This window comes from Cricetulus griseus, chromosome 4 (assembly GCF_003668045.3).
Source record: "Cricetulus griseus strain 17A/GY chromosome 4, alternate assembly CriGri-PICRH-1.0, whole genome shotgun sequence".
In the NCBI taxonomy this organism is placed as follows: domain Eukaryota; kingdom Metazoa; phylum Chordata; class Mammalia; order Rodentia; family Cricetidae; genus Cricetulus; species Cricetulus griseus.
In genome coordinates this window covers 18,116,493-18,127,243 of record NC_048597.1, presented here as the reverse complement: position 1 = coordinate 18,127,243, position 10,751 = coordinate 18,116,493, and the positions used below count along the sequence as shown (strand labels likewise).

General features: G+C 39.4%; 1 pseudogene; it reads left to right on the top strand.

The window, feature by feature from the left end:
• The first annotated feature begins 1,475 nt into the window (after positions 1–1,475).
• On the top strand, positions 1,476–2,888 carry LOC100765123 (annotated as a pseudogene).
• Positions 2,889–10,751: the final 7,863 nt, after the last annotated feature.

The window sequence follows — 10,751 nt, the reverse complement described above, 5'->3', positions numbered from 1 at the left end:
ATGTCTTTTTTCTTTTTCCTTTGTTTCTCTGATGAACTTTCTCAATTCTTCATGATGTGCCCATTATTTAGTGAGTTATTGCACAACTTATGGTGTGCCCGTTATTTCGTGAGTCCTTGCACACAATTCTAATGGACGTATTGAAATTCTTGTCTGTTAATTCAGGTTCCTGAGGTGAGGGGTCCTCAGCCTACTGCTTACTCCCCTCACCCCCCCGGGGGGGGGGGACTTTGACTTCTAGAACTTTCCTATGAAATGTTGTGATGTTTACCCTATCAGGTAGTTAACTTGGCCAGCTTTTATCTCCAATCTCTGTCTTGTGATTGCCAGCTGCTTCAATTGCTCAATTCCTTTAGTGTTCCTGGCTTTGAATTTGACATAAAACGAAATTCTCTATATTTTCTACCTGAGCATACACAGTGTTCTCCTAAAATGTTTATATTTATTTATTGTGTGTGTGTGTGTGTGTGTGTGTGTGTGTGTGTGTGTGTGTGTGTGTGTGTAGTTGGATGTCAGGGTTTGGTATCAAGTGTTTTCTTCCGTTACTCTCCACCTTATTTTTTGAGGCAGAGTCTCCCACTGGACTTGCTGTTATGCATGTATTCTTGGGATTAATTCAGGACTGCACGATTGAGCATCTAACACTTTACTGACTGTGCTATTTTCTCAGCTCTTTGAGGTCTCCTGAGAGTAAATTTTAATAGTTTGTCTGAAACATTGAACATCCAAGTCATAATGTCTGACTGGGAGGCCACTCCTTTACACCACGTGACCATGGTCTCTAATATACCCAGACGTTATCTGTGGTTAGATTTGTCTGATATAAGCTGCTCTCTCATCTTTCTCACTTATTCAGGAAGGTTCATGCTATGCTTCATCTCTGAGAACTAACTGTAATAAAAGAGGAGAAAGGTCAAATTCTCTGAGAGTGGCTTTATCATGAAAGAGTTTCTCTAATAGCAGTACTCCAATTTCACTGAGAGAAATTTAATTTTAATGCATACTGATATATTTATTGAAATGTGTTTGTTTGATTAGCTTAATTACTGGCATATGCAAAGTAATTAGTTTGAGTGGAGACAAGTTAGGAGCTCCAAGTCATGCTAACAAGCATTACTGAATACATTTCTATCCTGAGAGAGTCGCATGAGTGGCCACAGTGAGATGCTCTTTCTGAGTCACTCACCTAATGAAGACAAAGCAAGCTGAGATTCGGGGAATTGGCCTGATGTTGGTTGTTCCTGAATGCTGGCAAAAATACAGAGCATAGAGTCCCAAGTAGGGCCATCTGAGAGCAGCACAGGTGGTATGGGCCCCAGGACATGACATGCAGGTACCTGGGGACCATGGGACCTATACTAAAATAATCTTCATACTAAAAACCAGCAGCTTCCTACCAGGTTGAAGGCTTAGACTAGGAGAGAATTCTAGAATCAACATCTGTGACGACAGGGTCAAAAAATGTTACAAGATGGTGTCTGTTCCGCAGGATGGGGTTCGTAAAAGTTGTCAAGAATAAGGGCTACTTCAAGAGGTACCAAGTGAGATTTAGAAGGTGGCAAGAGGGTAAAACTGACTACCATGCTCGGAAACAATTGGTGATCCAGGACAAAAATAAGTACAACACACCCAAATACAGGATGGTGATGGGGGAAATACTTCTGTGTATGTTTATAAATAAAGTATTTGCTTGGCCAATGAGATAGCAGGTTAGGTTGGACTAGGAGTCTAAGAGGATTCTGGGAAATGTAGTAGAGAAATGGTGTTCCAGACAGGAAGTGACATAGCAAGGAGACTCATATTTAAGAAGAGGAAAAAGGAAATGTCGCTCTCTTTCCCCTTGGCTCCTGTTTCAGCGGCATGATGTGATCCACCAGCTAGGAGGGACGCCAATAAGGCATCCGATAAGATAAGTCCCATAAAATAGACTGAGCGAACAAATGAGAATCCTAGTCATTGGCCAAGCAGCTTTGTAACTAATACAAGTCTTTCTGTGTATACATTTGGGCCTAACTCGGGCAGGCGGCTGGCGTATAGCTCGCATGTGGCGGTGGGGCTCAGGCAGCTTTTGGCAAAAAGATTTATCGTAACAGGATGGTAGTTCATGTAACTAACAGAGATATCATCTGTCAGATTGCCTATGCCCGTATAGAAGGGAATATGAGAGTCTTCGAAGCATATGCACACGAACTGCCAAAATACGGCGTGAAAGTTGGCCTGACAAATTATGCTGCAGCCTATTGCACTGGCCTGCTGCTGACCCGCAGGCTTCTCAATAGGTTTGGTATGGACAAGATCTATGAAGGCCAAGTGGAGGCTACTGGAGACGAATACAATGTGGAGAGCATCGACGGCCAGCCTGGTGCCTTCAACTGCTATTTGGATGCAGGTCTTGCCCGAACTACAACTGGCAATAAAGTTTTTGGGGCCCTAAAGGGAACTGTGGATGGAGGCTTGTCTATTCCTCATAGTACCAAACGATTCCGTGGTTATGATTCTGAAAGCAAGGAGTTCAATGCAGAAGTGCATTGGAAGCATATCATGGGACAGAATGTCGAAGACTCCATGCACAACCTAATGGAGGAAGCTGAGATGCGTGCAAGAAACAGTTCTCCCAGTACATAAAGAACAACGTTACTCCAGACATGATGGAGGAGATGCATAAGAAAGTTCACACTCCTAACAGAGAGAATCCAGTCTATGAGAAGCCCAAGAGAGGTGTGAAGAAGAAGAGGTGGAACCGTCCCAAAATGTCTTTGGCCCAGAAGAATGATCGGGTTGCTCAAAAGAAGGCATGCTTCCTCAGAGCTCAAGAACGGGATGCTGAGAGCTAAAGCAATTTTCTATGAAGATTTTTTCATAAAGATAATAAACTTATTGACCAAGCAAAAAAAATGTTATAAGACGAGGAGGTGACAAATATCTCTCTGGCATACAGTAACTGTACGAGATAATTTATTATGGGTCACATTTGATCTTGAACATCTCCTTCCTGTATTTCCCTATCAATTGCTTGTTTCCTTATATTTAAAAAGTCTAAGAATATAAAACACATTCTTAGCTTGAATGGAATTAAGAAGCAGAGCTGACACTTATATTTGGTCGATAGACTCAGGTTTACCTTCCATGCTCTAGATAACAATGGTAATGGGATACAGAGAGACTCAGAAAATAAGAACCCTTAGAACAATCACTAAGCAACAACAGAGGGCCTAGAGCCACAGAGTGCGAAGGGCAAGGCCTAAACTGTTACTGAAAGAACATGGAAGCTTCTTTTACTTAAAAATGAAAAATCTAGGCTCATGACTTCAACTTAATACTAATTGTTAAAAATTTAAAATGAATAATATTTTTGCATATTTATGTAGCACAGTATAATTCAATGCATTTATGTATTGGGCAGTCATCAGATGATGAAAACTAGTGTTGCTGTCTCCTCAAAGTTCCATTATTTGTATGTGTTGGAAACTCCCATTTCTTTCACTTAATTTGAAATGGATCACAATTAGGTTTAATATAGAAAAAATTGAGCAAAGAGAGCCTGAACTCCTTAAAGGGAAAGAAAAACTCAAAACAGACCAGGTTTCACAGAAACTGAAGTTGAACCCTAATATTTCAGAATGAAACCCACTAAACGTATACTAAAAATTAAGGGTAAAATATGAATGAACAAAATAAACCTAATGATAAAAATGCATGAACTCACTACAACATGCTATTCTGAAAACCGGTCACCAAGGTTTGTTTTTTATGTAGACCCACAAACATACATAAACATAAAGCAGTTGACTACAGAATTGGAAACTAATTTCAAGTGTATGACATTGTAAGCATAAACGTAATTCCTTTATTTGCTTATTCTTAGGTCAGCTCTTTAGGACACACAAATATCTTAGTTCTCTGTCATGTCCCTTTTTATACCATGTATTTTATCCAAGAATTTCCTGCTTTTTAAGCTATAAAATGATTATAGTGCTTACTACAAGATAGGGATTTATTTTGTGAGTTATCTTGTTAAACAGACAGATACATGATAACAAAAATAAATATAATTTCAGAAGATGGAATAAATTGACTCTGTTTCTAATAAACAAATTATATGGGTAGGATAGATTTTTTTCTCATATCCATTTCTTACTCTATTGTTGTTTTGATAAAATCCCAAGGGATGATTAAATCTACTGAAATTCATCAAATTTATCATTTATCTGAAAGATGACCTTTTCTAAACTATTCAGTGAGCTAAATCCATTATATGAATGTGCACCATTCTGGGAGAAGAGGGTTTCTATTTTTCTAATATTACCTTCTTGCAATCAATGCTATTCTCAAGAGGATTTCTGTTTCGTACACTAGATGTTCTTTGTAAATTCTCAACATGACCTAATATAAAAATCAATGCATCTTTCGGTAAGTTCATTTCTATTATTAGATCTGGCTGTAGCTTCTCGCTAACGTGTTTTGAAATATAAGCAGCACCCAACTATAGGGCATGACTTTTTCCTGGTAATGTATTAAATTCCATTATGGTAAAAAACCATTACAACAATAAAATTCACCATAGGTTTTAAGTCTTCCAGCTCCAGCCAACTGGAGACAATGTCTGTGCCTTAACATTCTCATTGAAATATTAGTCTTGATTGAGTTAGAGATACTTTTGTTAAAGTTATGTCTCTGTTAGACTCTCCTCACAAGTGTAGAAGTCAGAATTTCTGGGCTAGCAAAGACTAAGGGAAACATTTTGCTGGGACACTTCAGCTTGGAGGGATAACCAACTGACTGCAAGCCCCAGAGAAAGATTCCCAGGAGTGCACACAGTGTTGTTTACAGGACTGAGGAGTATGAGGAATGAATTTCACAGAGTAAACGATGGTGATCAGTCCTACATGCGGCATCTTCATGGAAAATCTTGTCCAAACAGGAAAAAAGGAGGCCAACAATAACCACCACAAGTTGCTAGAGCATTTGAGGTTTGCTGTATTTTGCTACCATTCTCACCAAAGAGGTGATAAATTACCCTGCCACTTGGTTTTTCTAGCTACTGTAATTAGAATAGTCTAGCATAAGTAAAACCTTTGAAATATTGTACAACAATTTCCCTTGAATGTGATATTTTTCTCTAGAGTATAGAGTACATGGAGCTCTTCCATAACTACATTTTGAAACTGACTTCTCTCTTCCACCAGAACACAAGGTTGCATGGTGTCAAGTGTGTTTGCACTTTTGTGGCTCACTATTGGACACCTGGGCTTTTCATTGTGCTCCAAGTTCACTTTTTTATTCTAGATCTCTTAATTTTAGGCAAATATAAAAATAACATGAACCCTGAAGGCTTTATCAAACAACCTTGGTGTTATTTGCCTTCCCTCCCTCCTTCTCCCTGCCATTTGAATTTTCCCATAAGGTATCTTTACAACTTTCTGGTTTCTGTGGTTATTCTGTGGTATCTGTGCACAGCTAAGAACTACAGATGAGAGAGAATGTGTAACGTTTTTCTTTCTTGGTCTGGACTTATCTCACATAATATTATCTTTTCTAGGTCCATACATTTAACTGAAAAGCTCATAATTTTATGTTTCTTTACAGTGAATAGTATTCTATTGTGTATACGTACCACATTTTCATTATCCATTCATCTTTTTAAAAGGCTATTTAAGCAGTTTCCATTTCCTGGCTATTGTGAATAGGGTGGTAATGAATATTGCTGAGCAAATATCTGTGAAACCAGAATGTGGATTCTTTAAGGCATATACCAAGGAGGTATATAGCTGGGCCATGTAGTAATGTATAATTTTAGATTTTTGAGTATTCTTCATACTGATTTCCAGGGTGACTACCACTTTTATTCCCACCAACAGTGAATGAGTGTTTGTCTTCCCCAATGACCTTGTCAGCATCTGTTTTAATCCCCAGTGGATACAACTACATCACAGCTCATACATCTATGACTCAGGGAATGTCAGAGAAGAGGGGTCAGAAAGATTGTAAGAGCCAGAATACCAGGAAGTCTGCTGTGAAACTGTCTCTCCTAGAAATGTCTGTATAAACAAGATCTGAACAATAGCAATGTCAAAAGACATGCTAACATTGAAGCAGGGGGGTGGGTGGGAGGTGAGGGGTGGGGGTGGAGGGGGGAATCACAGGGTCCCACCCTTAGACAAAGAACCACAGGCAACTAATGATGATTGAGAGAGAGTTAGGCGATTACAGGGTTAAGCTGCCCCAAAGTCATGCACAAAACCATATATCCATAGTCAACATAAATGTCCTCAACAGGTTGTAATTATATATTTTATACATATGCACACGAATATCTAGCAATAATAATTAGGGAAGATGATGCTATCACTTGGAGAGAGGGGGGATATAGGAGGAGTTTGAGGGAGGGGACTTGGGAAAGGGTACTGCAATGTGGAAAGGAAAGGAAATGTGTGATATATTTTAATTAAAATATATAAACATAAAAAAGTAAAACTGTAAAATGTGTGTTAAAGATTGATATATTTTATGTGCAATTTTCTTTAAAACCACTTCATGTTCTATTTTGTCGAAGGGAAATTCATTACCTTAAATTTTACCATGCAGAGAGAAATGTGCATTACTTTTTAATCCTTCTGCGTGGCTGTTCCAGAGTAAGAAGGTGATCCTTATGGCTGTCATAGGAGAGTGACTGTCATGTTGAAGGAACAGAACAGAAGCAACGTGTGCTCTTGCCTCTCTCAGAGGCAAGTAAGGTCTCTCTGCCTGAAGACTGCAAAGACTGTCCCTTCATATTCTAAACCAGTTTTCTGCTATGAGTCTATCAGAAAATGCCACTGATGTCAGTGAACTTCATGACCCAGTTAAGTGTCAAGTAAAAACAGACCTTGAAACCTGTGCAAACACATACAGCAGTCAAGCCTGAGAAAGGTGATTCTGTCCAATGAGCAAACAAGATATAAAGTTAGCAGTGACTATTTGTTTGAGAAAAACATTTCCCGGCAAAAAAACGAGAGAAGTAGACATCAGGAGTTCAGTCATCTAAATCCCACTTTCCCTGTTACCAGTGACATGATGTGGGCGGAGTTCTCGGTGTTTTACGGCCGTCACTGTCTAATATGCAACTGAGATTTCCCAGACCATTTTATTATAACTGCCTATGATTTTTAGCAGATATGTTAGGGAAGTTGTATATTTTAGTTGATAAGTGTGGACCATATTTTAATTGCATTTCATTCACCTAAGGAAGTGTTGTGTAGAACAAGGATGCAGCGTAGATGGTTCTAGAGAAGCTCTTTCATTGGTGTCTCCCCTGAATTCTTCATAGGTATAGTTATGACATTAAAAAAAGAGAAAACAAACATGTCTTTCATAGTCAATGAATCATTTAACAGTTGAAGATATCTTCCACCAGGATTCTCAACAGGACCAGAGCTTTTTTTTTTTTTTCTTTCTTCCAGATAAAGAATTTGTGTGTGTGTGTGTGTGTGTGTGTGTGTGTGTGTGTGTGTGTGTGTGTGTGTGTGTGTGCTAATCAATGCTCTTTGTTGAATTCCTGGACAGAAATCTCGGCTCTTTAATAACAGTCCTTTCTAATTCTGCTTTGTAATTGCAACAAGCCATCTTGGAGGATTTATCTGCAGTGATACACGCCGGCAGTGTGCGGCCTTTTCTTGAACCCACCAGGATTGTGCCTTCTCTTTGAACTCTTGGCTGCTTGGCGCTACTGACCCTGTTGCTCATTTATAACGTGGGTGCCATTTATCACTTCCAGACTTACAGATATTGTTGAGGAAAGAGACTGACTGCAATCATTCATGCCATGGCTGCTTGCCAGTGGGGCCTTGCAACTTCCTTCCTCCCAGGATACCTGATGGGGGAGATTAGTGAGAGGCTGTAATTCTATTGAGGGATTGTGATGTAACTGGATTGTAAACCGTAAGGCGACACTCGAGAGATTTGAGATCCCCCGAATGCTGAGATTAAGTTAAAGCAACTCCAGTCTATCTCTGCCAGTCTGTGTGATGTGATGGTTTGTAATATGCCTGGAAAATATTAGCTACCTGTAGAAAACTGCTTCCTTTTACAGTACAGCCCTTAATGTGGCTCCTGCAATTTCCCAACTTAAAAGAGGCCTTGAAATTTCCCCTTTACAAATACTTACTCATAGTTTGGAGTCCATTAAGTAAGAATGCTTTCTCTTTGATAAAATGGATTTTAATTACATGAAAACTTTTTGGTTTCTATCCATATAAAGATTGAGATACTTGCTTACAAAAAATGGGATAAATTATTTTGTGTGCATAAAATTAGGAGGTATAACTTGTTGAGGAAAAAAGTTACACAAGACAGTTAAAATTGCAAATTCAAGGTGTCTATTGCAATCACACTGTTGGACAGCAAGAACTAGTTCTTTGGACCTCAGGACTTCCCTCACTTAAGATAATACTAAATTCTACAATCACTTAGCTTCTCCTCCAATTTATCCATTCTGAGTGTGACTCATGCACAATAAAAAATAAGCTAATTGTCTTAACACTTCATTTACCTAACTCAGGATGGACTAAACCTTCACCTCCAAGTTATCCATATCATTTCACTAAATGCCTGCCTCTGCCTTTAGCAACTCCTTCACATAGAGTTTTTAGGAAAGAGGTTTTCTGGGCAGTATTGGGTCTTTGGAGTTTATTAACCATCATCATTTATTAAGTGTGGCAAAGAAAGTTTAGATAAGCATGCATAAGCAGATTTACTTACTACAGACCTTTCTAGAATCTTTTTGTGTATTCATAGACTCTGCCTCTGAAGTCCAAAGCCACAGATTATGACATTTCCTGAATTCTTTCCTTGGGTCTCTTATAGAATCTGGAGTTTAATGTTGAGGCCCATTCTGTGGATTAATCATCTAGGCCTAATGCAGGCGCTGCTGAAGAATAATGCTAAGGTAAGTGGTTTTATGCACGGGTATACTTACAGCTCACTTGGATATCACATCCTGTTAGAAAGAGGAAAGAGCAAGATCTGGGATTTAAACACCTCTGCTAGTAAGTCAAAATAGCAACTAACCCATTTTTAAAGCACTTTAATACATAATCTTTGTATTTCCCAGTCATCCCGAAAGCTTCTTCTTGTCCCACTTTACAGTTCAATAAACTCAAGTTCACAAACAGAGTGGTTAACTTTAGATATGTCAAAATCTCCTGTTGGGGGAGCAGGATTTCTCTTTCAATATTTCACACTTAAGAATCTATGGGTTGCTCTAATGCTCCTGTCCTAGGTTACTGCTTTTGCAGTCTCCCTTCTTATTTTGCAGCACTGCTCAGTAAGCAGTTTGTCCCCAGCTTTCTGGGTCTTAGTTTCTGTGTTTACAAAATGCAAGATACTGCATGCTCTCTAATATCTCTTTAAGCTTTGAAACCTATTGCTAATGTCTAGGAATTTATTTTTTAAGCATGTTCAACGGTTTTGAGAAAAGAAATGAAGAATGTCTGTATATCAGCAGTCCCAAGCTCTCAATAAAAATGTTTGACAGTTGATCTTTGTATAAGCCTCATAGAACTGAGAGGGAGATATGGAAGCAAAGGGCCAATACTACTCTGCTTTATAAATATGAAGGTCAATGTAAGTATGTAACCTACCTTGAACACCAAGGTTCCTGAGACACAGATTGAGATAGAAAGGAGAGCCCATGTGGGTTGTCTTTGCCTGGCCTTCCTTGCCGACAGATAAAATTCAGTTTTGGAGTCTCTACGGTCTCCAGCAGGGAGATGCGGCATGCCTGAATATCACAGTTGTTATTTTATCAGAGGCGAAGATTAGAGTGCAGAGATTTGGTCAAATGTCAAGTGACCTAACGATGATGTCATTTGTCCACTGTCACCCTTCGTTGTAACTAGCTTACAGTGGATTCCCCTCCTGCTGCCACACATGCATGTCAAAAACACCCTCAAAATTTTCTTCTATTTGATTATGATAAATCATTTCAAAATCAACTGAAAAAATGGTTCTATTACTGCTGTCTGGGAGGCCAGCACAGGACTGATCCAGACCCCTGAACATGGATGTCAATGAGGAGGCCTCTGCACTCTATGGGCCCCTGGTAGTGGATTAGTATTTTTCCCTGGTGTAAGAAGGGACTTTGGGAGTCTACCCCACATGAAGGGATGCTCTCTCGGCCTGGACACATGGGGGCGGGCTTAGGCCCAGCCCAGGATCATGCGGTGGACTTTGGGGAGCCCACATGGAGGGCCCTCCCCTCCCTGGGAAGCAGAGGGAGGGTGAGGTGGGAGGCTGGGAAGGGGAGGGGAAGGAGAGGGAGGAGGGATTGACATGTGAAGCAAGCTTGTTCCTAATTTGAACTAATAAAAAATAAAATAAAAAATGACTGTATTGCTTGACTCTCTTGGGTTAGTATTATGAAATATGTGCCACAACAAAACTTTGAACTTTTTAAAAGTTTCAATAAATATCAAATGAAGTCATTTTCAAATTACGCGTTTTCCTTTTTCTTACCATTCACCTTGTCTTCCTAGGCCTAGTTTAATTTGAATGATCCCCTCCCTTTCTTTTCCTTACATTTTTCTCATATAATATATTTTGATCATGTTTTTGCCCTCGAACTCATCTCAGATCGCCCACCCACCCCCAAATCCCCACAAAACACAGAAACACAGAGCTTGGTTTTATGTTGGCCAACTATTCCTGGGCACGGGGCCCATTCTGGAATGTGCTTCATATGCACAATGTCCCTCTATTGGAGAAAAATGATTTTC